Source organism: Lissotriton vulgaris, chromosome 4_1, assembly GCF_964263255.1.
Source record: "Lissotriton vulgaris chromosome 4_1, aLisVul1.2, whole genome shotgun sequence".
Lineage (NCBI taxonomy): Eukaryota > Metazoa > Chordata > Amphibia > Caudata > Salamandridae > Lissotriton > Lissotriton vulgaris.
In genome coordinates, this window is record NC_141691.1 from 1,797,459,822 (window position 1) to 1,797,486,094 (window position 26,273).

Genomic DNA, 26,273 nt, shown 5'->3' on the forward strand with positions numbered 1-26,273 from the left:
TGGGTTTGTTTTAGAACAAGAACGTATGCTATCTAGATTTCGGGAAAGAGGTTACCCCGAATGGGTGTTGATGAAAGCTGTGAGAAAAGCTGCAGAAGTAGAGAGATCAGAAACCCTAACCCAGGGTTCTTCAAACTGTGGGGCGCGCCCCCCCGGGGGGGGGGGGCGGCACCACACCAGGGGCGGCACGCGCTCCACTCCGATCTTCCCTTTGTGCCCGTTCCTTTGTCTGGGTGATTCTCCCAGGAGGGGGCCAATTCATGGAGTCGACAGCTTCGACTGCAGTGCAGGCAAGGAGTCTCCTCTGCTAAAAACAAAAAGAAAACAAACAGACACGCTTTCAGCTTTAGCAGAGGAGACCCCTTGCCTCCCACTGCAGCTGAAGCTGTTGACTCCGTGAATTGGCCCTCTCTGGAAGAGTTAGCTCTTCCCAGAAGGGAGAGAAGGTTTCCGGAGAGGGTATGAGGCACGGGCGGGGTGGGCTCTGGCCCAGGGCCCCAACCTTTCAAGGTGGGTGGGAGTGAGGGGGAGGGGGGGCGGGAAGGGAGGGAGAGGTTGCAATCCAGGTTTTGGCCATGAATCGGGACTGTGGGCTCTGGTCTGCGGTCATCAACTCATGAGGTTCTTTGTGTGGGGCACCGAAGTGTCTGTGTTCAGGGATGTTGGTCTGCAGATTCGAATTTGAATCATCAAATGTGTGAGGGATGTCGGGTGGAGCCGGCCACCAGACGTCCTTTATGTTGCCGTGTGGGTGAATAGATGTATGGGCGGAGTGGTGGAAGCATGGGTGGAGTGATGGGTGGAATGGTGGATGTGTGGGTGACATGGTGGATGTATGGGTGGGGGGTGGATGGATGAGTGAGGGGGAGGATGGATGGGTGAAGGGGTGGATGGATGGTGGGAGTGGATGGATGTGTGTATGGTTGGAAGGGTAGATGGATGGGTGGACGGATAGATGGATCAGTGAAATGGTGGATGGATCGGTGGGGGGTGGATGGTGGACGAGTCGGTGGGTGGATGGATGAGTGAGGTGATGGATGGATTGATGTATTGATGGGTGAAGGGGTGAATGCATGAATGGATGGATGGATGAGTGAAGGGGTGGATGTGGGGATGGATGGGTGATTGTGGAGGGTGGCTGGACAGGGGGATGGATGGAGGAGTGAAGGGGTGGGTGAGAGGTCAATGGATGGATTCATGAGTGGATGAGTGGGTGGATGGGTGAAGGGTGGAAGGGTGGATGGAGGGATGGGTGGCTGGGTGGGGGGGAATGAAGAGAGAGGGGGAGGATGGATGGATGGATGAGTGAGGACATGGATGAATGATTGGCAGAGTGGATGGGCAGGTGTGTGCATGGATGGGTGAGTAGAGGAGCATGGAGATGGATGGGTCAGAGAGTGCATGCATGAGTGGGGGGAGGTTAGAGAGCAGGAGGGATGGATGGTTGGGTGGACGGATGAGTGGGGTGTTGAGTGGGTGGACGGATGAGTGACTGGGTGGATGGATGAGTGGATGGGGGGATGGCTGGATGGGTGAGAGGGTGGGTGGTTGGATGGATGAGTGGATGGATGAGTGGGAGGATAGCTTGGGTGAAGGGGTGAGTGGTTGGATGGATGAGTGGGTGGATGGATGGGTGGAAGAGTGGATGGATTGGTGAGGGGATGGATTGGGTGAAGGGATGGATGGATGATGGATGAGGGGTTGGAGGGACGGAATGAATGGTGGGGGAGTTGGTGGATGACAAGGTGTACATGATGGATGGGGAGGGTAGTTATGATTTCCTTTGCCTTGGAGGATTGTGTTTTGAGCTGTGTGGTACGCCTCTGTCGTTTCCCCACACCCACTCACAGGCCTGCAGTTTGCTAGGCACTCTTGTTGTGTTGAGGATTGTTTGGCGGATATGACCCGTGGTGTGCGCGTTGCAGTCGATCATGTGGTGTGCCGGATTCCCAAGGTTTCGATCGGGTGGTGGGGGGCCCAACATCTGGGGGAATTCAGCTGGGGGGGCTCAACCTGGAAAAGTTTGAATACCTCTGCCCTAACCCCTAAATCGAACATAGACAGTGAGACAAACTCAACCAGAATTATAACTACTTTTCATCAGAGATCAGACCAAGTCCGCAAAATCCTAGTGGATAACTGGAATATCCTACAGTCAGACAATATAATAGGACCAGAGCTGAATGAAAGACCCCAAATTACCTATAGAAGGGGGAGAAATCTCAGAGATATTTTGGTGAAAGGCGATATTTCTGACAATAAAAAACAACATGTGCAGGGCCTCAAAGGGTTTTACCCATGCGGACCTTGCCGGGCTTGTAAATCAAGCTACATGGTAAAAGAAGTTAACATTCCTGGACACATAGAAAAACGCAAAATCAAACAATTTCTTACATGCAATACTAGTTTTGTTATTTATGTACTCGAATGTTCATGTAAAATGAGATACGTGGGCAGCACAACCTGTATGGCTAAAAAGCGGATACAGGAACATTTGAGAGCGATAACCAATGTGGATGCCCACTACCCAGTTGCTAGACATTTTCATGAGTTCCACCAATCTAACACCTCTCTGCTAAGATATTTTGCAGTTGAACAAGTTAATGTAGGCAGAAGAGGAAGCAATCGGGTTCTAGCACTTAGAAAGAGAGAATCCACATGGATCATGGAGTTAGAGAGCAGATTCCCTGAGGTCATAATTTAGACGAAGAACTTGCAACTCACATATATATGAAGAGTAATCCATAATTTAGGGTGGTGTGTGTTATGCCCCAGGAGGATAAACAAATTAGTTGTAATACTAGCCTGTTGATAGATGTTAACTGTACTGAATTGCACATAATGAGAATGTTCAAGCTAGCCTTGATTTATTTTATGTGTATATGTTTTTTTCAGGAGAAAAGGGATGGAGACATCACTTTTATTAATGCACATCTTCCCTATCCTTTTGAATGATGAAGTCACCTCACTTGATTAAGATAATGAATTCACTTTTCACTGTTGTATGTTGGACATTTTTTAGGACCTTAATTGTTTTTTTCTCTTGGGGTCCTGCTGCTTGTACATGAATAACACATATGTTGGATGTGGCAGTGATATATCTGTGCTTTTTGGATAATGGTGGTAAAGTATTAAATATTATGACTAATTTCTACAATGTATTGAAAAACGGGCTCCATAGGCACTAGACCGCAGGAAATGTGGAAGATACTGGGTATACTTCATATCTCACATCGTGAAAGCAATTGCTAGGGTTATAGGCACTAGACCTTGTAATTAAGTCACTTTCATGCTAAGCTAGAGACAACTCGAATGGCAGACACTAGAACAATAATCTAACGTATGTGTAAACATTGGTCTTTCGTTGTCCCTTTCTGCTTTTTGAGCCCATCATACTCGTAAAATACTAAATAATATGATATAAATATGTTTCCTGTGGCGTACGCATGACAATGGTGTATTTTCAACACTTACAAATGTAATCTAATGTGAAATTCATTGATTAATACACCATTCCAAAATGGCGGATCCATTAACCTTGAGTAAGAACAAGCCAGAATATGTGTACTTTCTCACTAATTATCACATCTTTCCATTGTTTGTGTTTATTAAAGCAAGCATAATGTCGTGTTGGGTAACGTGTGAACAAGACACATTTGGTGTCGAAACGCGTAACGTTTTCTGAGAATAAACAAATCTGAGGATCTTTACTACCGAGTGCACGTGATGCCTGTGGATTTAAAATTAATCCTTCGGCACATGAGTTCGCCGAATAACGCGCCACCTGACTATGGGAGCAGGATCCCGGAAGGACCCTTCTGTTTGATAGACTGATATATATATACATACAAATATATATATATTGTTGTTGGAAAGGCTGGGAGCCCGCCACGAAAACCGGGGAGAAAAGCAAGCAGTTTTGGGAATTCTAATCCCATGCCGGGTAGAGCACATTGTGGATCAGCCCCTGCTTTACAGACTCTTTGGATGACGTGGTTGAGGTGGTATTGGGGGACTCGAGGAGGCACTCGGCAGTTTGCACACCGAAGCGGGAGATTCCATCCCGATGTTCCACGGGGCGCATGCTGTTCCCTGCCCCCCCGCAGTGACATTTTCACCATTTGTGCCTCGCTCCTGCACCGCAGCTCCCAGACCTCATTATGCTGTACTCTGGGATATGTAGTCCTGTGCCACACTTGGGACTACGCACAGGTGCGTGGAGCTTGCTGCAGGGGGTGGAGCGGGCTTGCATTAGCAAGCGTTTAAGATGAGGGACTCACCTGCAGCATGTGATACCATTCACAGGACGCTTTGGGCGCTGAAGAAGGCAGAAGGCTGCCGAAATGCATTCGCAATTGTGCAAATAAATGAGTGCTTCCTATTGTTTCCTCCTGGGTCTTTGCCTCTTTTCTTGGAAGGAGGGTTTGTGCATATATATATATATATATATATATATATATATATATATATATAATTTGTACAACTATATTTTTATATTTTCCGCCTCGATATTTTCTTTTTTGACATTTTTTTACTTACCTGGTTAGGTGTATAGGGAGTCGATATTTTTGCATTCTATTTGTTTTCCCTCAATATTTTTTACTTCTATATTTTTGAGGTCAATATTTTGTCAGTGAACCAGTATTGTAATGTGCTGTGCCCGGAGCTGGCAGTGTGAATTGTCTTGTGTGTGTCATGTGAGAAACGTGTGCCAATGGCCTGTAAACCAATTGGTGCCTTGTCGCGGCTGCACAGCTCATGAACTGTGAATACAAGTTTACGTTCTGAACCTTCACTTATCCTTGCACCAGATCCAATCAGTATGTGTGTGTGTAGTTAAGGAACAGATGGTTGTGAAGTAATTTTTGTCTTTTGTCTTTCTCTGTCAGGGTGTACATTGTGTCTAGGGAAAATCTACCAACTCTAGATATTTTCATAAACAAGACACCCAGAGGTGTACATGGTTTTGCTTCTTGTGGATCCCAACCAGCTTTTTTACCCACAATGCCCTGCAATCTTTAAAATGTGACTATAATCCCCCATTTTTCTTGTTTTACTGTGCCATATTCTTCCAGAGTCACAAGAAAACCTCCCAGCATTGCTCCAGGACTCCCAACAAAAATGCTACCTCATTTATGTGGGCGGACAAAGTGCCAACAACAGGGAAGCACCCAAAATGTATTGTGGAGGCTCCAAAATCATTGCTCACAAAACAACCTGGATTTGCAAGTGTGCAACCTGCATTTTTGGTCCCGTACTCAGGAGCTATCTAGGGAAACCTACCAAAGTTAGATACCTCTTAAAACTAGACACCTGGAGGGTGGCAGGGAGGTGTGGCTTGCATGGAACCCCAATGTATACTCTCCTAGAATACCAGGTATACCTCAAATTTTGCGCTAAAAATCATATTTTCCTCACATTTCAAGTACATTTGCTATTATGTTGTCTGTACTATAAAAACATGAGGACTAAGTGGATTATTTCCCTGTGAAGGCTCATTGAACCTGGATACTATTGAAAGGTTTTTAGAATTCTTAGCACAAACACTAGTAGAGTAGTAGTCTTTGGCCAAGCAAAAATCCTATTGGCTCTACAGATAAGATGATCAAAGTGTTCTTTAAATGACACCTAATTTGTAGTATTTTATTACATATATTTTTATATTAATGATAAATATTTGTTTATGGTTTTTATTCTGACATGATATTTTAAGTGCTCTCTTTTATAGAATGCTGTATTTTCTGGTATTTTACAATCTTCCCGAAATTGGTAGTGTGTGTATGTATGTATTTGGTTGTGACATAATTTGTAAGATCTTTGACATCGATAATAAAGTTATGATTAAAGACATTCTCAAGGACTTTAGCTCTTCAGTGATGCCTTACTGGGCAAGCTGATCAATCCCTCCCTATGCAGCTCATACATTTTATTGTAGAAAATAAACATCTGGATGAGTTTAACTAATGTTCTGAACAGGTTGTGGCACATATTTGGCTATTTATCAAATAGCAGATGTTAGTTTCTGCACAATAGAAGCAAGTGAATCTTACATTCTTCTCTATCAGAATTTGGAGTATTATTTGAGTGAAAGTAACTATCCTTCTCAAACAATGACTGCAATCCTTTTTTTAAACACATTTTTAGTCCTCATTTAATCAAAATATGCTCAGAAATCAAAAAGAGGCTACTCTGACCTTTTCAAACTTTCAAAGGCAAATTATTACTGGCCTGGTCACACTCCTGAGGGAGAGAGGGACACCACTTATCTCCAGAGCCGCCCCTTTTACTGTCTGAAATAGTCTCGAATCTTAATCTTGAGATCTTAAAAGACCACTGTTTTCTCTCTTTACAAGAGGGAAAAAACAATCCCATCCTGGGACTCTGTCCAGGGCATATTTTTAATCATTGGACCCAGAAATCATAAATGTAAAGATAAAATATAAATATTAACACCATAACATTTTTATCCTCCACTCATCAAGATCTAAAAAGACATAGTGGAAAAGTGAAGCTTATTTCATAGGACGCTATATATTACTCGCACCTACCTCCACCCAATTATCCCAAATTTCCCAGAATTTTGATTTTCTAGTACATTTACCAGATTGGTCTAGTGAGGATATCCTCTGAATGGAGTGAATCCATTCTTTTTTTGTGGGTGGACATGGCATAATCCATTTAATACAAACTTCCCTTTGGGCTAATAGTATCAAGGTAAAAAAGAGAGCTTTATTGTTTTTATTCAATATCCCTCGGTGGTAGCCCAAAAATTGCGAATAAAGTTGTTAAATTTATATCCAACCCCATAATATTAGAGATGGTCTTACCCACATTATTCCAGTAAGTATGTATTACTAGGCAACTCCCAAACATATGGACCTCGTTTGCTCTATCTTCTCCACATTTGGGGCACTTCTTGATTTCTCGATTTCCCATTTTCTATAGTCTCTGGGTAGTCCAGTATGCTTTGTGTACTGTAAAAAGGTGATTCTTTTTTAAAGGGGCAGCATTTACACACGACCATAGTGAAGACATAGATACTTGCCCAATATTTTCAAGATCTTCATCCGGCAGATCCTTCTTCCACGTCTCCATGAACGAGGCCTGCACCTCTTCCCCATTTTGGACCAGTAGCGAGTACTACTCTGCCACGTCTTTTGTTTTTGTTTGCCAAGAGACTATCCTTAGTGCCAAATTAGAGTTACCTTTCAACTCATTTCTAGATGATTTTATCCAGCTCAACAGTTGATAATATTTAAATTTTGAGACCTGATTTCCACAGATTGCCAATAAATTAGGCCAGGTAATCAATTCCACCCCAATACAAGTTGCCCAAATACAGTGATAACGCAACTCCTTAAAGGAGCTGCAAGGGCATCTTGTAGTCAAAGTTGTGTCCCCGGAGAGTCCCATATTGGAGTAAACTCATTGTAGTATGGAATTTTTAAGAGTTGTCTCACCTGGTACCAGAGTATTATGGCAGATAACAACATTTTTAGTTTAACATTTTTTAAAAATTTTGAGTGGCCAAATTTTAGAAGAAAGTGCCCAGCTTAATTGGTGAAATCAAAAGTTAGAGCTTTATAAAGGGAAGAGAATATGGAACTTTCCATCATTAATTGCCGGAAATGTTTTAATTGGAATGCACACAGGTATAGATGCAAATCAGGGTTTGCAATTCCTCCATATACTTTTTTTCTGAGTTTTTTTAGAGCTATTCTCGGGCTTTTAATTTCCCATATAAAACTCGTAAAAAGGCACTTCACTTTCTTAAACAGAACTTTTGGGAACTCTAAGGGGATGGTATTAAATAGAAAAGTAAATTTAGGGAGAATTTACATTTTTATTAAATTAGATTTGCCCAAAAAGGAAAGTGACAATGCTCCCCATATTTGTAATTGAGATCTCACTTCTTTTGTTACTTTCTCAAAGTTAACCTGTGCTATTTAATCAATATTTTGGACTATCTGAATCCCCAGATATCTAATTTCTTTTTTTGTATAAATTCTTTCAAAATCTATATTCCATTTAATTCGTTCTGTATTTTGTTGATTAAAAAGGTATCCTGAGACCTTCCCAAAATGTTCTATCTCTGCCCAAATTCCTGTATATGATGTTTCCAGATCACCAGAAAGAAATATCAAGATCATCGCTGTATAGCCCGATTTGTTTTTCCCATCCGTTGCACTCAAAAGGAATAATGTTCTAACAAGTTCTTAATTTACAGGCCAGCGGTTCGATATTCATATTAAAAAGTAACGGGTAAAGGGGGCAGCCTTATCTAGTCCCTCTTCTAATTTGTATTGATCTTGTTAATTTCCCATTGACCAGGATTCTTGCTGAGGGGTTGTTATAGATAGCTTTTAATGCTGCCAGACATGTTTCGCCCAGATCAAAACGCTGTATAACTTTGAACAGGAATGACCAATTAACCCGGTCAAAAGCCTTGGCAGCATCAAATGTCATTACTGCCAAGGGGGTTTTATATGTCTGGGCTATGTCTATAGCTCCGATGAGGTCTTGGACTAATTCACTAAGCTGTCTCCCTTTCATGAACCCATTTTGATCTACATGTCTTAACAAACCCATCACTTCATCCAAACGTTTACTGATAATCTGTGTATAAATCTTGTGATCACAATTTAATAGAGAGATAGGCCTATAGGACTCGCATAGTCATGGATTTTTATTTGGTTTTAAAAGGATTGAAATAGTTGCTTCTTCCCATGATGTGGGGGGTGACCTTCTACACAAGAAGAATTAAATAGTTGAAGAAGAACAGGTGTCAGTTCTTCTTTAAATATACTATGAATTTCATTCCGGATGGAATCAGGTCCTGCTGCTTTTCCTTTTTTGAAGGATCTAATTGCCTGAATTATTTCTACCATAGTGATAGGGCAGTTTATTTGTTCTTTTTCTTTTGGTTGCAGCGAAGGGAGGGCCAAACTCATCCATAAGGTCTTCATCAATTATCTTCTCTTCTGTATATAATTTTTTTTTTAATTGGACAAAAGCTTCCTCGATTTCAACTTCATCTGAAACTATGTTTCCAGTATCTACACATCTAAGATCCTTTATCCAGTTTTTCGTTTGGTCAGTTTTTGTTTTCCAAGCGAGAAGCTTGCTACACCCCTCGCCATATTCATGGTGCGCCAGTTTGCTGGCGTCCCTTTTTTTTTAATTATAATTTCTAAATAGTCAGCGAGTTTATATTTTCCAGTGGTTAAACTTCTTAAGATATTTAAATTTCCTGGTTCCTTTTCAGAGCTTTCATGTAATCTACATATCTCATTTCCCAGCTTTTTTGTCCCTTCTTGTGTTTTCCTCGCCTGTGAGCATGATATAGCTATTAATGAACCCCTCAAGAAGGCATTAAAAGTATCCCATGCTGTTTGAATTGTGGTAGAATTAATGTTGATATCGAAAAACGAATTAATTTCTCTTTGTAATTTTTCGAATATGTTGTCTTATAATAGTAAGCTCGATTAATGGTCCATCTCCGGGGTGTTTGAGCGTTATACATAGCTATTTTTAGGATAAGAGTCGAGTGATCTGATGTGTGTTCAGGAACATGGCTGACTTGGATGGTATTCCTACTCATTACTGCACTCACTAAAAAGAAATCAATTCTTGAGCGATGTCCGCATTTTTTATTGTGAAACGTGAATTTTCCACCAGTTATTTTAGACTTACTAGCCATTTCTCTCCAGATATCTATTAGCCCTATGTCTGACATTAGTTGTCTTGTGGCTATTCTCATTTTTTGTGTATTACAAGATACTCTGCGTGAAGTGGTATCCTTGCTTGGATCGAAGACCAGGTTAAAATCGTCTTAAAATTGCCTCCTAGCATTATGAAATCATTAACTTCGGTTAGATGAAGAAGTAAGGTGTATAAGGAGGCTGGATCGTCCCTATTTGGCCCGTAATAACTTACAAAAGTCATCCAAGCTCCGTTAATTTTTGATTTAGCAATCGCCCACCTCCGCAATGGATCAACTATGCACTCACCAAACATGGCAGATGTTATTATTTTATTCAGAATGGCTACTCTCTTTGTTGTACAAGGCTGATTTGTGCAACTACTATGCTCAATCCATCTCTGTTTTTTTAAAATCGTTAACCATTCCTCTTTGTGTAGATGGGATTCTTGAATAAGGAAGATCTTACATTTGGATAGTCTTGAATATTCTCGTCTAAGGGGGACCCTAAATCCATTCACATTCCATGACATGATTTCCAGGTCTTTTACTCTATCATTTTCAGCCATATATTGACTGTAACTTTTATTTAAGAAAAAAGGCCCAAGATTATTTAGGATAGCATTGTTGAATGAGAACTTTTTTTTTTTATTTGCTCCCACGTGCTCCCCCACCCAGTGTTGTAGAAAAATACTTCTTTATTACATTTTAAGGGAAACCCCTCCTTATCCCCCCCTGGGGAAACCTCCCTTACTACTATTAAAGGAATTCCTCTAATGTTTAGGCTCTGTCTCTGACCTGCTATATCTTATACATTTTATTTGGATGCTGAGCTCTTTATTTGATTTACCAGGGCAATTGCTTCTCCTGCTTCTTTAAAGTTAAACATTTTGGTATTCCACATTACTCTGAGCTTTGCTGGAAAGCGTAACTTAGGTTTAGCACCTAAACTTTTTAGTTCTTGCATTACTTTCCCCAATTCCCATTGCTTTTCCTGAGTATAGTGAGATATATCAGATATAATGCGAAATGTCCAACCAGCTTTTTTATGGACCCCTGCTTTCAACCCTCCTGCCAGGATCTTTTTTTTTTAACGTATGTGATTTAAAGTTGACTAGGATTTTTCTAGGGTTTTTCTTCCCTGGTTTCTTAAGGAATGGATCTCGATGGACTCTTTGTATATCATCTTCTAGTGTCTTTTTCTCAATATCTGCATGGATTTCTACCAGGAGATTAATAATAAATGATCTTAAATCATCCCCTTCTACATCTTCCGGCACATTTAAGAGTCTAATGGTATTACTCCTTGCAGCATTTTCCAAATTCTCCAATTTTTCTTTTAAGATTTTGTCATCCCCCCTCAGAGCCTGAATTTCCTGGGTGTTTTTATCTACCCATTTTGATAGATCATCAAACGCCACTACCATCGCTCTGACCCTACCAGATATTGTATTCATTTTGGATTCAAGAGCCTCACAAACTGAATGTATTTTTAGCTGGTTGTTTTCAGAGATTGCAAACTTGTCTCTTATCTCTGAAAGTAGCGTTGCTAATAATCGCTCCGTAGGAGAGATAGATCCCTTATCACCTGTTTGGTTTAGAGTACCTATAGGGTTTGAGTCTTTAAGTGGGTCCCCTTTTCCTGATAAGTCGATTTCTTCAAGAGGTAAAAGAGAAGTGGAGGGTAATCCACCATTCACAGTAGCATTAGGCTCCCTTGTAAGCAATTCATATCTGTTTTGTGTGGGTATTGGCTCCATAACCTCTCTTACCCCCTTTTTGTTTATATTTGAAGGTGGTGGTGAGGGTATTTGAGAATTCAGAAGGCTATTTTTGGGCACTATTGAGTCTAAAATCTGTGCCTGATTTGATCCCTTTATAGGCGGCTGGGTAGCCAGAACTTTAAACTAAGACCTTAGTGACAGAGTAACTCAGACACTTCTGGATTTATTTTTTGCAGATTTTTTGCGCTCTTTTTATTTTAGATGGAATATTTACTGTATTAACTTTTGTCTCTGATGCAGAATTGGTGGATTCTGTTGTTTTCAACTTTTGCTTCGTCTCTGTCACTTCTAACTGTGGCAGCTCTTTTTCGGGGGAATCAAGTGATTCAGGGAAAGATTTATTTGCCCCCCAAATATCCCTGCTTCAAAGAGTGTACCTATTCATTTTGTTTTCAGTGCGCAGGCTTTCACCCTGTTTCTCCTTGCTCTCCACTCCGCGCACACAGTACAATTTTGGCACCCAGTCTCTCCCCCTATTCTCCTTACCGGAATCATCGAATTTGGCCATGCATTTAATTCAAACTCTTCTGTGTTCTTCAGTTTTCGACCTTTCTTGCATTCTGTAAACTTTTTTTTCCTGGGAGAGAGTATAGTCCAGCTTGGCCAGGAAACAAGCAAAAAAACGGACCGGTTCTGAGCCCTTCCGTCCATCAACGCTTGCTGCACAGCCCCTTCTCAAGGCAATACCTGCAGCAGCCACCAACTCTCTGCAGGACACCACCTTCCCTCCAGCCGCCACCTCCACAAACTCGACCGCTGGGAGCTGAAAATGCCAAGCGCCAAACACCTACACGACCGCAGCGGCACAACCTCGCCAAGACGCGGAGTTCCGAGAGCCCGCCGAGTCTCCCCTGCGCCGATGATTCACAAGGCTCACCGGCTCACCCAGGGATCAGGAACACCACAGCAGCTCAGGAAAGTGAAAAAAGGATGCCAGTAAGATGTCAGTGAAGTGCCCGTATGATTAGGGAGTTATGCCGCGATTTCAGATCCCATCCATATGCTGATTAGTGCCTGCCTGGAGACAGATTATGAGCCTGCAACCGCTACTAGCTAGCACCCTCTATTTTCCCCCAGTTTCTCAAAACAATGACTGCAATCCTTGTCAGGGTGAACCACTAAAGTTACTAAGTACCTGAGCTCACCCATGTTTGCTCTGATGCTGAGCAGGCAGTTTTAACTGAGATTGGGGAGCACATTACAAAAAAACTCCATTTTATTAGCGGTTTGGAATGTTGGAGCTCCATTGAAAACAATGTGGTGCTCCGGGCTTCTAATGGCTGGTAGAAGCCTGGAGTGCCAACATTCCAATGTTTTCCTTCATAAATGTTGCTGTGATCAAAGCCCAACAGAGCCCGAGGGGATTTGAATTCCCTCGCGCTCAGTGAGGCCTGTGTATAATTTTTTAGAACATACAGCCCTTAGTTGTGTAATGTTCTAATAGCCTCATAGCCCTCCGGAGCTGGGCTACACCAGCATTAAAGTCTGGCTCCCTTGTGAAAGGTCCACACATTTAGGTAGGGCCTTTACCGCTGGACCTGGCCTTTAATGGCAGTATGGCCTGCTAAGGAGGTCTATAAGACTATAATGAATAGAATTACACTCAAATACCAAAAATTCAATAAGGGGAATAGGAGCTGTGAATTTAGAATTATCAAAATAAAAATAGTGCTGAAAAATGTTGAGCACTAACTGTGGTCAACTGGTCATTATAGTAGAACAGGACCTAGGCATGATTTAAGCCTGACTGTGATGGAGCTCATCATGGATACAGAAATCGGGATTGATGGAGGCGGTAGTTTTACCTTCTGACTTAGGACCTGATTTAGATCTATGTGGACTGGTTATTGCGTCACAATGGTGACAGATATTCTATCCACCAAAATATAAAGCCCCTTATATCCTGTGGGATTTTTTTGGGGGTGGATGGGTATCTGTCACTTTTGTGACTGAGTAACCCGTCCACCAAGCTTTAACCCCCTTGCCCTATGCGCTAATTCTCCCGCTGTGCAGGTGAGTTAACAAGTGGGCAGGATTCGGACGGCCTCCGGCTGTCCTCCCCACACACCCACCATGACGTCGGATGGCCAGGGTCCATCCGCAGCACCAAAGGGGTTGAATCAGGCCCTAAGTCTCCAAAATTAGAAATCTTAACTATGGGAGGGAAGTAGGCTGCAGCTGAGAAGGGCCCCAAGAGATTGAATAGACATTAGATGAAGTCCTGATAAAGTTTTTGGTGAGAAAGCTCAGAGCAGATGAAATAAAAAATTCATGCCAATGGAAGGTCCCTTGCCACTCTGATGCTTTTGAAGCATTCGCCTGCTCAAGATTTCTTAGTTTGCACTTAGTTACTTTTTTGGAGATCAGGTTCATCCAGTGGGGCTAGGCTGCAGGCTTTACCTGCAGAGTCAGATTTGCTGTTGTTGAAAAGCTCTAAGTGGGAGAAGTATGTAACACATACAGTCGTTGTACTTGGAAGGTTTGCCACAGTCCTCCAGAGATCTTGGAACCCAAAGGTTTCCAACTCCTAGGTTTCTCAGGATGTTAGGAGGAGTACACTGTGATATAACCCTGGGATACAGGAGCTAGGAAGCAGCACTCAGGTATCAAGACTCACTTCAGCTGAGGCCAATAGAGGAGGGTTCATTTGGAATTGGTCGGATGTTCAGTTGTAGTAAAAGCAACCTGGAGCTTGTTATGCCTCCTACTTCCACAACAAGATCGCGGACATACACAACAGCTTCAGCACTCAACCGACGCACGCCACGACCGCAGCAAAGCCGCCCACCACCACCCTCCGCGCCTGGACCCCGGTCAACACCGAAGACACCGTCCGCATGATGAACTCCGTCCACTCCGGATCTCCGACCGACCCCTGCCCTCACCACGTCTTCAACAAAGCCGACGCTGTCATCGCACCCCACCTGCGGGACATTATCAACACCTCATTCGACACCGCCACCTTCCCCGAGAGCTGGAAGCACGCCGAACTCAGCGCTCTACTCAAGAAACCTACAGCAGACCCCACCGAACTCAAGAATTACCGCCCCATCTCTCTACTTCCGTTTCCAGCCAAAGTCATCGAGAAGACCGTCAACAAACAGCTGGCCGCCTTCCTCGAGACGAATGGATCCCTCGACCCTTCGCAGTCCGGATTCCGTGCCAACCACAGCACCGAGACCGCCCTCATCGCCGCCACCGACGACATCCGAGCCCTGATGGACAACGGAGAAACAGCGGCCCTCATCCTCCTAGACCTATCCGTGGCTTTCGACACGGTCTGCCACCGCACCCTAGTACAGCGCCTCAGCAACGTCGGAATCCAGGAGAAGGCACTGGAATGGATCGTCTCCTTCCTCGACGGAAGAACACAGAGAGTCCGCCTACCACCGTACAAGTCAGAGGCCACCGAAGTCATCTGCGGCGTCCCTCAAGGATCCTCGCTGAGCCCTACACTCTTCAACGTCTACATGAGCCCCCTCGCGGCCATCGCACGCCAACACAACCTCAACATTATCTCCTATGCCGACGACACCCAGCTGATCCTCTCCCTGACCAACGACCCCGCCACCGCCAGAGCCAACCTGCACGAAGGGATGAAAGAGGTAGCCGAGTGGATGACGACGAGCCGCCTGAAACTGAACTCAGACAAGACGGAGGTCCTCATCCTGGGCTCCTCGCCCTCCGCCTGGGACGACTCCTGGTGGCCCCCCGCCCTGGGCACCGCACCCAAACCGACGAACCACGCACGCAACCTGGGCTTCATCCTGGACTCCTCCCTCTCCATGTCCAGGCAAGTCAACGCCGTCTCCTCGTCGTGCTTCAACATCCTGCGCATGCTTCGGAAGATCTTCTGGTGGATCCCCACGGAGACCAGGAAGACCGTCACCCAGGCCCTCGTCACCAGCAGACTGGACTACGGCAAGCACTCTACGCCGGAACCACCGCCAAGATCCAGAAGAGACTCCAGCGCATCCAGAACGCCTCAGCCAGACTCATCCTCGACATCCCACGACACAGCCACATCTCCGGACACCTAAGAGACCTGCACTGGCTCCCGGTCAACAAGAGAATCACCTTCCGTCTCCTTACCCACGCACACAAAGCTCTCCACGATCAAGGCCCGAGCTACCTCAACAACCGCATCAACTTCTACGCTCCCAAACGCCACCTCCGATCTGCCAGCCACGCCCTCGCCGCCGTCCCACGCATCCGTAGAGCCACCACAGGAGGAAGGTCCTTCTCCTACCTGGCCGCCAAGACCTGGAACTCCCTCCCGGCCGACCTGCGCCTGACCCACGACCACCTCTCCTTCAGGAAGAAGCTCAAGACCTGGCTGTTCGAGCAGTAGCGGCACCAGAGCCCCCACCCCAAGCGCCTTGAGACCCTACGGGTAGGTAGTGCGCTCTATAAATGTCTTTGATTGATTGATTGATTGATTGATTGAACTTGAACAGGATGTCAGCATTATGACCCTTGAGGTTCACTCCTTTGCCCTGACTGCAAAGAGGGGAAAAAAGGTCTGATTCTTAGAAGGCAGGTTAAGTTCTCTAAAGATCTTTCACATGTCTGGTGTTGTCCTGAGGGGGGTATTGGGGATGCCACATTTAAGCATCGGGGATAACCCTACTCACTTTTGCTGCATTTCATGTGTGACCTTATCACACAGTGTCCCTTTTTTAGTAGGAACTGTCTGTTTTTTGACAACATAAACATTGGAAAGGTTCCAAACTGATTCTATGCACTTTAATGTGCAAAACTTCAACAATTGTGATAGAATTCTACAGCATTCAATGTTGTTTCCTTAGAAAGGAAATGTGCTCACTCCCAGGGCCAATCGTTCAAAAAAGTCTCAATATTAGAAATCGCAAACAATAAGAGGAGGAGCACATACACACAATAATATTTCTTATATACAGTGAAAAAGTAATTTCTCACAGATAGGGGGACAAGAGGTCGCTATAGCAACATCACATCAAAAGACAAACATCACAGAATGTGTATTATTTTACAAAAATGTTTCATCTTTTATTTTCATATTTTCTTGCACATAAAAAAAGGCACACAAACACAGCCAAGGACGGAGCCAACATGTTTTGTCCACATATTTAGGGCTTCCTTAGAGCTCTCAATAAAACATAAATATACATTTTAGACAAAAACTCAACAGACAAGCTCAAATTACAATAGACAAAACAAAAGTCATACACTTACAAACTTGGTAACACCACTACTCATAAACAATCTCTTTACAGAGCAGCAATTTGAGATGCACACGCGCTAGTTTAGTGCTTCTGCATTTTTCGGAGCCACATTTTATCTTTGTCTTTTATCCGAAAATGTATGTTTGCTTAGCCACATTTTAGTCATGAGGAAATTGTTTTTAAAATGTTATGATTTGCTTTTAAAATTATTGACAAACAGTCTCTGACTTAAACAAAATACCGCATTGCTCCACTCACCAGACATCACGACTCCAACTGGGGTCGACATTTGTGGGCTTCATTTTCGGTTGGTTGCGCTCTGGTTGTTCAGGGGGATTTCCAGAAATATGCGCACTGCGCAGACGCCAGTGCCTTTGGTAGCAGCAATTTGAGATGCACATGAGCTAATTTGGTGCTTCTCCATTTTCCTGAGCCACATTTTATCTTTGTCTTCTGTCCGAAAATGTATTTTTGCTTAGCCACATTTTGGTCACAAGTAAATTGTTTTTAAAATGTTCTGATTTGCTTTTAAAATTATCTACATAACGTCTCTGACTTAAACAAAATACTGCATTGCTCCACTCACCATGCAACACAGCTCCAACTGAGGTCGACAACTGTGGGCGCCATTTTGGGTTGGTCACGCTCTAGTTGTTTAGGGGATTCCCATAAAGATGCGCGCTGTGCGGACGCGCCAACGGCAAGCATGTTTGCGCCCGTCAGTGACATGGAAGCGGCCAGCGCCAGCCACGCTGCCCACTTCAAACCACAGGTGCAAGTTGGCTGCCGATCCTATAGCCGCGATGATCCATAAGCGTTAGATTCTCTCTGGGGTCAGTATGATCATCATTGTGAGGTTCTTAACAATATTCACAGGAATTGTTCTATCTGCAACTTTAGCTTTTGTACTGATCTGGGAATTAGCTTTCAATCCACGGTTCTCCCTATAACCACTAGGAAAGGGCACTGCATTCGGGTGGCTTTAATTAATGCTCACTCACTAGTGAAACACAATTCTGATATATTTGAGCTTCTATCAGATGAGCAGCAAGACCTGCTCTTTGTTACAGAAACATGGCTTAATGAGTTTTCTAACCCAGTTATCGAATTGGCCATACCTAGGGTGTACAAAATAGCCAGGGTAGACCGCAAAGTGGGAAGAGGTGGTGGAATAGTGGTGGTGGTGAGAGAGGCCTGGGTTTTCACCCGAGAAGAGTCCCAAGCGATTGGTGATGGTGAGGTACTCAATTTTTCCATTGTCATATTGCCTCACTTTACACTGGGTGGCACACTGCTGTACAGACCCCCTGGCCCTGCTGGAGCCTTTCTGAAAGCCTTGGATGAGGTAATTATCCCATTTCTCCTCCTTGGGGATTTTAATATTCACTGGGATCAAGGGGAGGCAAAAGAAACAAGGGACCTACTGGACTCACTTAACCTGGCCCAACTCACCCAATTGACTAAAGGTCCATCCCACAATGGGGGGCACATTTTAGACCATTTTGCACCAACTTTCCGCGTGGCATCAAATAGCCCATTCAAACATTCTGGTCAGATCACTAACTGATCCAATTTTCTTGGACTATTCAGATGCCGCATTTTAATAAGGATCATCTCCAAAGTAGATCATCTCCAAGAATTGACACTTCGGCCCTGAGTAGGGTTCTGGTAGATACTTGCCCCTCAGAGGCTACTAATTTGGAGGGACCTCTAAAGAGCTTCGGTAATTGGATCTCTCAGGCAGTGGGATACTTATCTCCATCTCTCGCTAATAAGCAGGTTAGAAATGTCCCTTAAAAACCTTGGTACACCAGCAAGCTCGGGGAGATAAAAGAACTGTGTAAAAACCTAGAACGTAGCTGGAGATTGGCCTACTGCCCCTTAGCCAAATCAGCGCTGAGAAAGGCCCAGAGAGACTACTATGCTGCAATTAGGAAGGCCAAAAGCAGATACTACCTGGAACGAATTGTCACGTCTAAAAACAATTTGGAGGACATTTTCTCTATTGTGCAGAGCTTTTTGACCCCAGAAGCTGAGCGCAGTGCCCTTACAGCTTCAGTGGCTTGGTGTAAAAGGCTGTCCTGCTTTTCTATCGATAAGATTCAGGTGATTCAGGACAACTTTGAGTCTAGCTCACCTTGCCAGTAATTAGTTTCCTATGGTAACGGTATAGGGTCTAATGTTCAGGTGTCCCCCTTGGTAGGGTTCTCTCCTATCAGCCTGCTTGACTCCTCATCGATCTTGAAATCTTTGAAATCTAGATTCCCTGCGGACTCCTGTCCAGCAAGATTGCTCTGATCACTCTTGACGGATTGAACTGGTGCTCTGCAAATTGAAAGTCCCAATTCAAGTGCAGGACCACCAACCACTTTGTGTTGGATTCTTCGACATTTGCCAAAAGATAAATAATTACACCAAGTTAAGTAGTGGACTAATTGAAGCAGTCCCTCTTGTGTTTGTTCAAGGTTCACAACTGCTGATCTACTGCTCTCTGTCCTGAAGAAGGTCTCACTGATTCACTCTACGGGAGGCCGAAACGTCGACTATCTAGTCCTATTCCTGTGATAATGATTAATATAACTAGATGATCTATTTATTACAAGATTCATCTTGATTACACAAGCTAGAATTGGATTGTTTCACAGATGAAATATTGACTGATTGTACAACTCTTTATTTCATTTGCTTTGTTTTCGGTGTCTGTGACCTGAATTTGTTGATCTGTACCCTGTTTGTTCAATTTGATAAACAAATCTATAAAAGTAACCATTTTTAGCTAAAAGCTATCTCTCTCCGTGTCTCTTTCTCGATTAGGTATTTTTCTGATGTGTGTTAGCTGATCGATTCTGACCACGTTTTTACATTTTACTCATTATAGCAGTCTCTGATTATTCAGATAGGATCATTCAGAATTGTGTTTTCTTTTCCTGGACTGGCAAGCTACTAATGCAAAATAAATCCCTTGCTGGCACCATTACCTATATGTCTGTGTCTCCAGCAATGTGGCTTGGTGTGGCCGATAGTGCCTCATTTTGATGTCAGAAAGTTCACCCAGGAGGCGGTGGTCTTATGGTCACTGGGGTAGTCGAGGTGGAACTAGAGCTCTCGAAATAGGAATGCCGTTGGGGGGGGGGGGTTGAGCCTGCTGTGCAATGGTGGCTACAATGTCATTGGTGAATGGGTGTTCATTGACAAGGGGGCCTGCAAATGAAGGTGCCAATGTGGATGCTTTCGTACCTGGTCCGGCTTTTTAAGTTGCATAGTGCATGGTTAGTCAAAGTGTTTTCCTTTCTTATATGAGATGGCAATGCCTCCTCCTTGATGGGGGTGGTGGGTCTTGTGGGTAATTAAGTAGCCGTCACTGATGGTGATGGTGGTTTCTGGTCCAGAACTAAGGTTGGTGCATGTGTTTGTGAAGTAGGTGACATATGAAGAGTGTGCAGCAAGGTGGTGCAATATTTCTGTAAAGTGCATGTGTAGGGCCTGCATGTTGTGGAGGATGGAGCTGCGCTGGACCTGTCAGCCGCCTTTGACACGGTCTGCCACAGCACACTACGAACACGCCTGCACGATGCAGGGATCCAATAGAAAGCCCTGGAATGGACCAAATCCTTCCTCTCCGGCAGAACTCAGAGCATCCGCCTCCCACCCTTCCGCTCCACTGCCACCGAGATCATCTGCGACGTACCCCAGGGCTCTTCCCTCAGCCCAACGCTGTTCAACATCTACATGGCTCCCCTCACCCACGTCGCCCGACAGCATGACCTCAACATCATCTCCTATGCCGACGAAACCCAGCTGATCATCTCCCCCACCAAAGAGCCTCACACCGCCAAAACCAACCTCCACGAAGGAATGAAGGCGGTAGCTGAATGGATGAAGAACAGCCAACTGAAGCTGAACTTGGACAAGATGGAGGTCCTCATCCTCGGCTACACCCCTTCAACCTGAGACAACTCCTGGTGGCTGACATCACTGGGAACAGCCCCGACACCCACCGACCACGCACGCAACCTGGGAGTCCTCCTTGACTCCACCCTCTCCTTGACTAAACAGGTCAACGCTATCTCCTCATCCTGCTTCAACACCCTACAAATGTTCCGCAGGATCTGCAAGTGGATCCCCACCGAAATGAGAAGAACAGTCACCCAGGCACTCATCTCCAGCAGGCTGGACTACTGAAATGCCCTCGACGCAGGAACATCAACCAAGCTCCTGAGACGGCAACAACGCATCCAGAACGCCTCGGCACGACTGATCCTTGACACCCCCTGCAGCCACGTCACCCCCCACCTGAGAGACCTTCATTGGCTCCCTGTCAACAAGAGGATAACCTTTAAACTCCTCATCTATGCACACAAGGCCCTCCACAACGCCGGCCTAGCGTACCTCAACAGACAACTCAGCTTCTACATCCCTACTGGCAAACTCCGCTCCGCCGGCCTCGCCCTCGCCAGTCACCCACATATAAAGAACAACCGCCAGCGGCAGATCCTTCTCCCACCTCGCCTCCAAGACCTGGAACATTACATGTCATATCAACGCATTGTGATGCAAGTAATAGAGTTTCATCAGTTTCAGCTTAAGTAATGTGTCTTGGTGTTAAATAAGAATGTAAGGGAGTTTCTTTTTGAGCAAATCAAAAATATAGGCTGTCTCGTGGAAAAATAATGGACAATAGTCACATTTTTTTTTACAAAATCAAAACTGCATTTCTTTTGGGTTAAAAAAAATTAATTGAGTGTGTTTTCTGGGGTCACACATTGCAATGTGGGTGTCTTTTGGGGTCAATATTAGAAAATAGGGTGTCTTCTGGGGAAAATAATGAAATTAGGTTGTCTTTTGGGTACCAAATATGAAAATATGGTGTCTTTTGGGGTCCAAATTAGAATTTAGGGTGTATTTTGGCAGCAAAATATAAAAATAGGGTGTTCCTTGGGGGCAAAATAGGGTGTCTTTTGGGGCAAATTATGAAAATGGGGTGTCTTTTGGGGGCAAAATATGAAAATAGGGTGTCTTTTAGGGCCAAATATAACAATAGGGTGTTGTTTGGGGCAAAATATGAAAATAGGGTGTCTTTTGAGGATAAATCATGAAAATAGGGTTTCTTTTGTGTGAAAATATGGAAAAAAGGTGTCTTCTGGGGAGGGAATTGAAAATAGGGTGTCGTCTGCAGCAAATGTGACATCTAAGGTGGTTTTGGGGGTCTAAGATGAATATCAGGAATCTGAGGTTGTTACGTGTCACAAATGTTCCTTTTAGGGTTGCACTCACTGTAGTGGGAACTGTATTTCCAATGCTACTCTATCAAGCTCTCACTCCACTGTTGTAATATGAGACCTATTGGTATGAATCATATTCAAGTGCAATGTAAAGGTATGCCTTGCAACAAAATACATTCATTTTATTTACCACTGGTCTGGCTGCACAGCATCTGGCATCGAGAAATTATGTAGGGGGCACTGGACAGCTAGCTGGTGGTAAAAACCAGAAGGACACTGGAGGTGGCATGTATGTTGGGGAGGGTGCAGGGTTTGACATCACATTACAAATGGAAATGTGCAAAAAGGACTGGTCCTTCGTAATCTGTGCACCTGCCCTTCAAGGGACAGGAAGCAGCCAAGCTCCCTCACCTTAGTCATTCACAAGGCTGCAATGTGGTGTTGAGATTGCTCAGGAGCGCAGGGACAGTGCATTCAGACCGAGGCTTGAGAGTTGGGCATGTTCTCCATGCAAGCTGTAATGCTGGCTGCATTGTAAACAGGGTAGTTGACCTGACAGTTCTGGCCAGACTGAGAGGACAAATAATCAGACATTGTGCACTTTAGTGGGCATACCACTGCGCCCTGGGCCTAATTGTGATTAGAGCAGCCCCAATTACCCTCCCACCCAGAAAGGAAACATAACATTAGTACATAGATGAATGACCTTCATCGTATTTGTTTCACCGTCTACCACTGCTCAAATTCATGGGCCCAATGCTCCAGCACCATAACGGATTATCCCCCAATGGGGATCCTGCACCCGCAATTGCTACCCTGCACATCACTATACCATGACCATCTTCCACTACACACCATACCTTCCACTCACTTGGACAGCCACATGGTGGTTTTATCTGATTCACCCTCACAAACTCTGTGACTCAGCCAGCATGATCCTCAGATAGGTGGGCTTACACAAGCCTGGGAAAAGCATTCACTGCCATTACAGCTGGGCTATCACACAGTGAAGGAGATGCAACACGTATCCCTAATGTGTGTAGTTTGAGTGCGTGTGCAACATTATAAGTTAGCATCATCTCAGGGTCCACACCCTCCATAGCGTATGGCCAGTGACCCATTCCTCTGGCCTGTGATGCAGATATGCTTTGGCCACCATTGGCAATATCCTCTAAGCATGAACAAAATTTGCTAATTTGCAGTTCGCAAATTTGTGCGAAAGCGAACTTTCAATTCGCAAAATACGCAAATTTGCGAATTTGCTTTTTTGCGCGTTCGCGAGGTTTTTTGCCAGTTTGCGAGGGTTTTTTACAAGTTTGGGAACGCAAACTTACTTGTGTGGTCGCAACGGTCGCGACCATGTTGTTTCTACATGTCCAGCCTGTTTGCGACCCTGTGGTTCATGGCGGCCACCCTCCAGTTTATCACTGCCACACTCTGGTTCACCAATGACACCCTCTGGTTCACACGTGCCACCCTCTGGTTCATCACTGCCACCCTCTGGTTGATCACTGCCACCCTCTGGTTCAAGGCTGCCACCCTCTGGTTGATCACTGCCATCCTCTGGTTCATCCCTGCCACCCTCTGGTTCATCACTGCCACCCTCTGGTTCCGCACTGCCACCCTCTGGTTCACCAGTGTCACCCTCTGGTTCATCACTGCCACCCTCTGGTTGATCACTGCCACCCTCTGGTTCAAGACTGCCACCCTCTAGTTCTTCACAGCACCCTCTGGTTTGCCACTGTCACCCTCTGGATCATCACTGCCACCCTCTGGTTCACCACTGAATCTCTGGTTCATCACTGCTATCCTCTGGTTCATCACCTTGAGGTTCACCACTGCCACCCTCTGGTTCATTATTGCCACCCTCTGGTTCGCCACTGCCACCCTCTGGATCATCACTGACACCCTCTAGTTCATCACTGCGACCCTCTGGTTTGCCACTGCCACCCTCTGGATCATCACTGCCACCCTCTGGATCATCACTGCCACCCTCAGGTTCACCAGTGCCACCCTCTAGTTTATCACTGCCACCCTCTGGTTGATCACTGCCACCCTCTGGTTCAAGGCTGCCACCCTCTGGTTGATCACTGCCATCCTCTGGTTCATCCCTGTCACCCTCTGGTTCATCACTGCCACCCTCTCGTTCCGCACTGCCACCCTCTGTTTCACCATTGCCACCCTCTGGTTCATCACTGCCACCCTCTGGTTGATCACTGCCACCCTCTGGTTCAAGAATGCCACCCTCTGGTTCATCACAGCCATCCTCTGGTTCATCACCCTCTGGTTCACCACTGCCACCCTCTGGTTCATCACTGCCACCCTCTGGTTCATCACAGCACCCTCTTGTTCACCACACCACCCTCTGGTTCACCACTGCCACTCTCTGGTTCACCACTGTCACTCTCTGGTTCACCTCTGTAACCCTCTGGTTCACCACTACCACCCTCTGGTTCACCACTGGCACCCTCTGGTTCATCACAGCACCCCCTGGTTCACCACTGCCACACTCTGGTTCAAGACTGCCACCCTCTGGTTTATCACTGCCATCCTCTGGTTCATCACAGCACCCTCTGGTTCGCCACTGCCACCCTCTGGATCATCACTGCCACCCTCTGGTTCATCACTGCCACCCTCTGGTTCCGCACTGCCACCCTCTGGTTCACCAGTGCCACCCTCTGGTTGATCACTGCCACCCTCTTGTTCAAGACTGCCACCCACTGGTTCATCACTGCAAATTAGCAGGGCTGTACCAGTAATTGTGCATCACGCCTCCACCACCCATGGTGCGCCGCATTTACAATGTGGCGCACCATGGGGCAAACACGACACAGAAGCGTCACGCATCTGTGCCCTAAAGGCAGCGAATTGCTGGAGTTGCATCGCAACCACGACGCAGCTCCAGCAATGCTCTGGGGTGCCCTATCTCCCCAATGCTGCTTCAAGCCGTACGTCTGCTTCAAGCAGGCGCAGGGTTTTGAGTGACGCAGCATTGGCCTAAAAGTGACTGAGTGAAATCTTGTAGATTTCACTCAGTCACTTTTAGGATGCGTTCCTGCGCAGGAACGTACTCCCTTGGGCCGGAAAGCCCCCTGATGGCGCAGGGCTTTATAACGTGATGTATCTCCCAGATGCGTCCCATTGTTAATATACCCCGCACCATGGTGCCTCTTTAGCACTGCCGCTGCGACACAAAAGTCACGCAACGACGGAGCAAAAGAGCCCCAAGGGACTTGTAAATCTGCCCCTACAGACTCAAGTCCAGTCCTTCCTTTGTACACCTGCCACTAAGAAGAGATAGTGGTGGTGGATTGATAGTTTGAGTATTTTAATGACTGGTTATGTAGTAGGAAACTTACTTTTTAGTGTTCTCACTGGTTTGCAATCACGAAGGACTTTGTCTGTCACTTCGCGTGCTGCGTAGCGCTGCCTGCCAGTCCTAGTCGAAGCTTTTTGTAGTTTGTTTAGTGAGTTGCATAACTTTCCAAGTCGACGGTCCGCGAATCCAGCAATACTAATATCCTAGTAGACCACATCAGATAGGTCAATAAATGTAGTGCAATTGTTGTCTATTTGCTATTTCCCCGAAATATTTTGTTATTGTTCTTTTGAAATGTTTGATTTGGTTGACAACAATCATCCATGTTTGGGTCTTTCTTTCATGTTGTACATCAGCTCCCCCCAGGGGCAAGAGGACAGTGGAGGAGGTTGCGGCGCCGGCGGGCGAGGACCAGGAAGGCCAGGATCGGTCAGGCGAGGGCTCCTCTGCTGGCCCCAGTAAGTTTTCATGTAAATATTAATAATTATACTTTCCTATCTTTTAGAGTACCTATTTTTTACTAACGTTCCACATTCGATTTTTCCTACATCGGGTTTGATCTTCTTGTAGACTGTTTCTAAATTCTCATCCTGCCTCTACTATAACTCCCTGTGGTACTACTAGATTATTATTATTAGTCTGTCTGTGTAGCTAACTAAGCTTGCACAGTTGGCAAAAGGTGTTAAACAATTCTCCCATTCTATTCAGCAATAGCTCTATGCACTGAGTGCAGTCCTCTGGGTTGTCCATAATGTCTTTTGAAGTCTTCTAAATGTTTATGCTTTGACAATTCCCAACAATAAACTGTCAATGACCACCAAGAAAGAATAAGATACTAGTTTACTTTTTTATTGGATAGTAGGACAATCCATACTACTATTGTTGTAGGGACAATTCTGCACAAACTGAACTATGGACACTAAATAGTGCATTGTTTATCAATTATAATAGCCGCAGTTAGACTTTCCACATACCTCAGTCATAACAGAATTTGAACCCCCAATCTCCTTACTGACTAGCAAGTGTGAGTCATTTAGCTCCCTA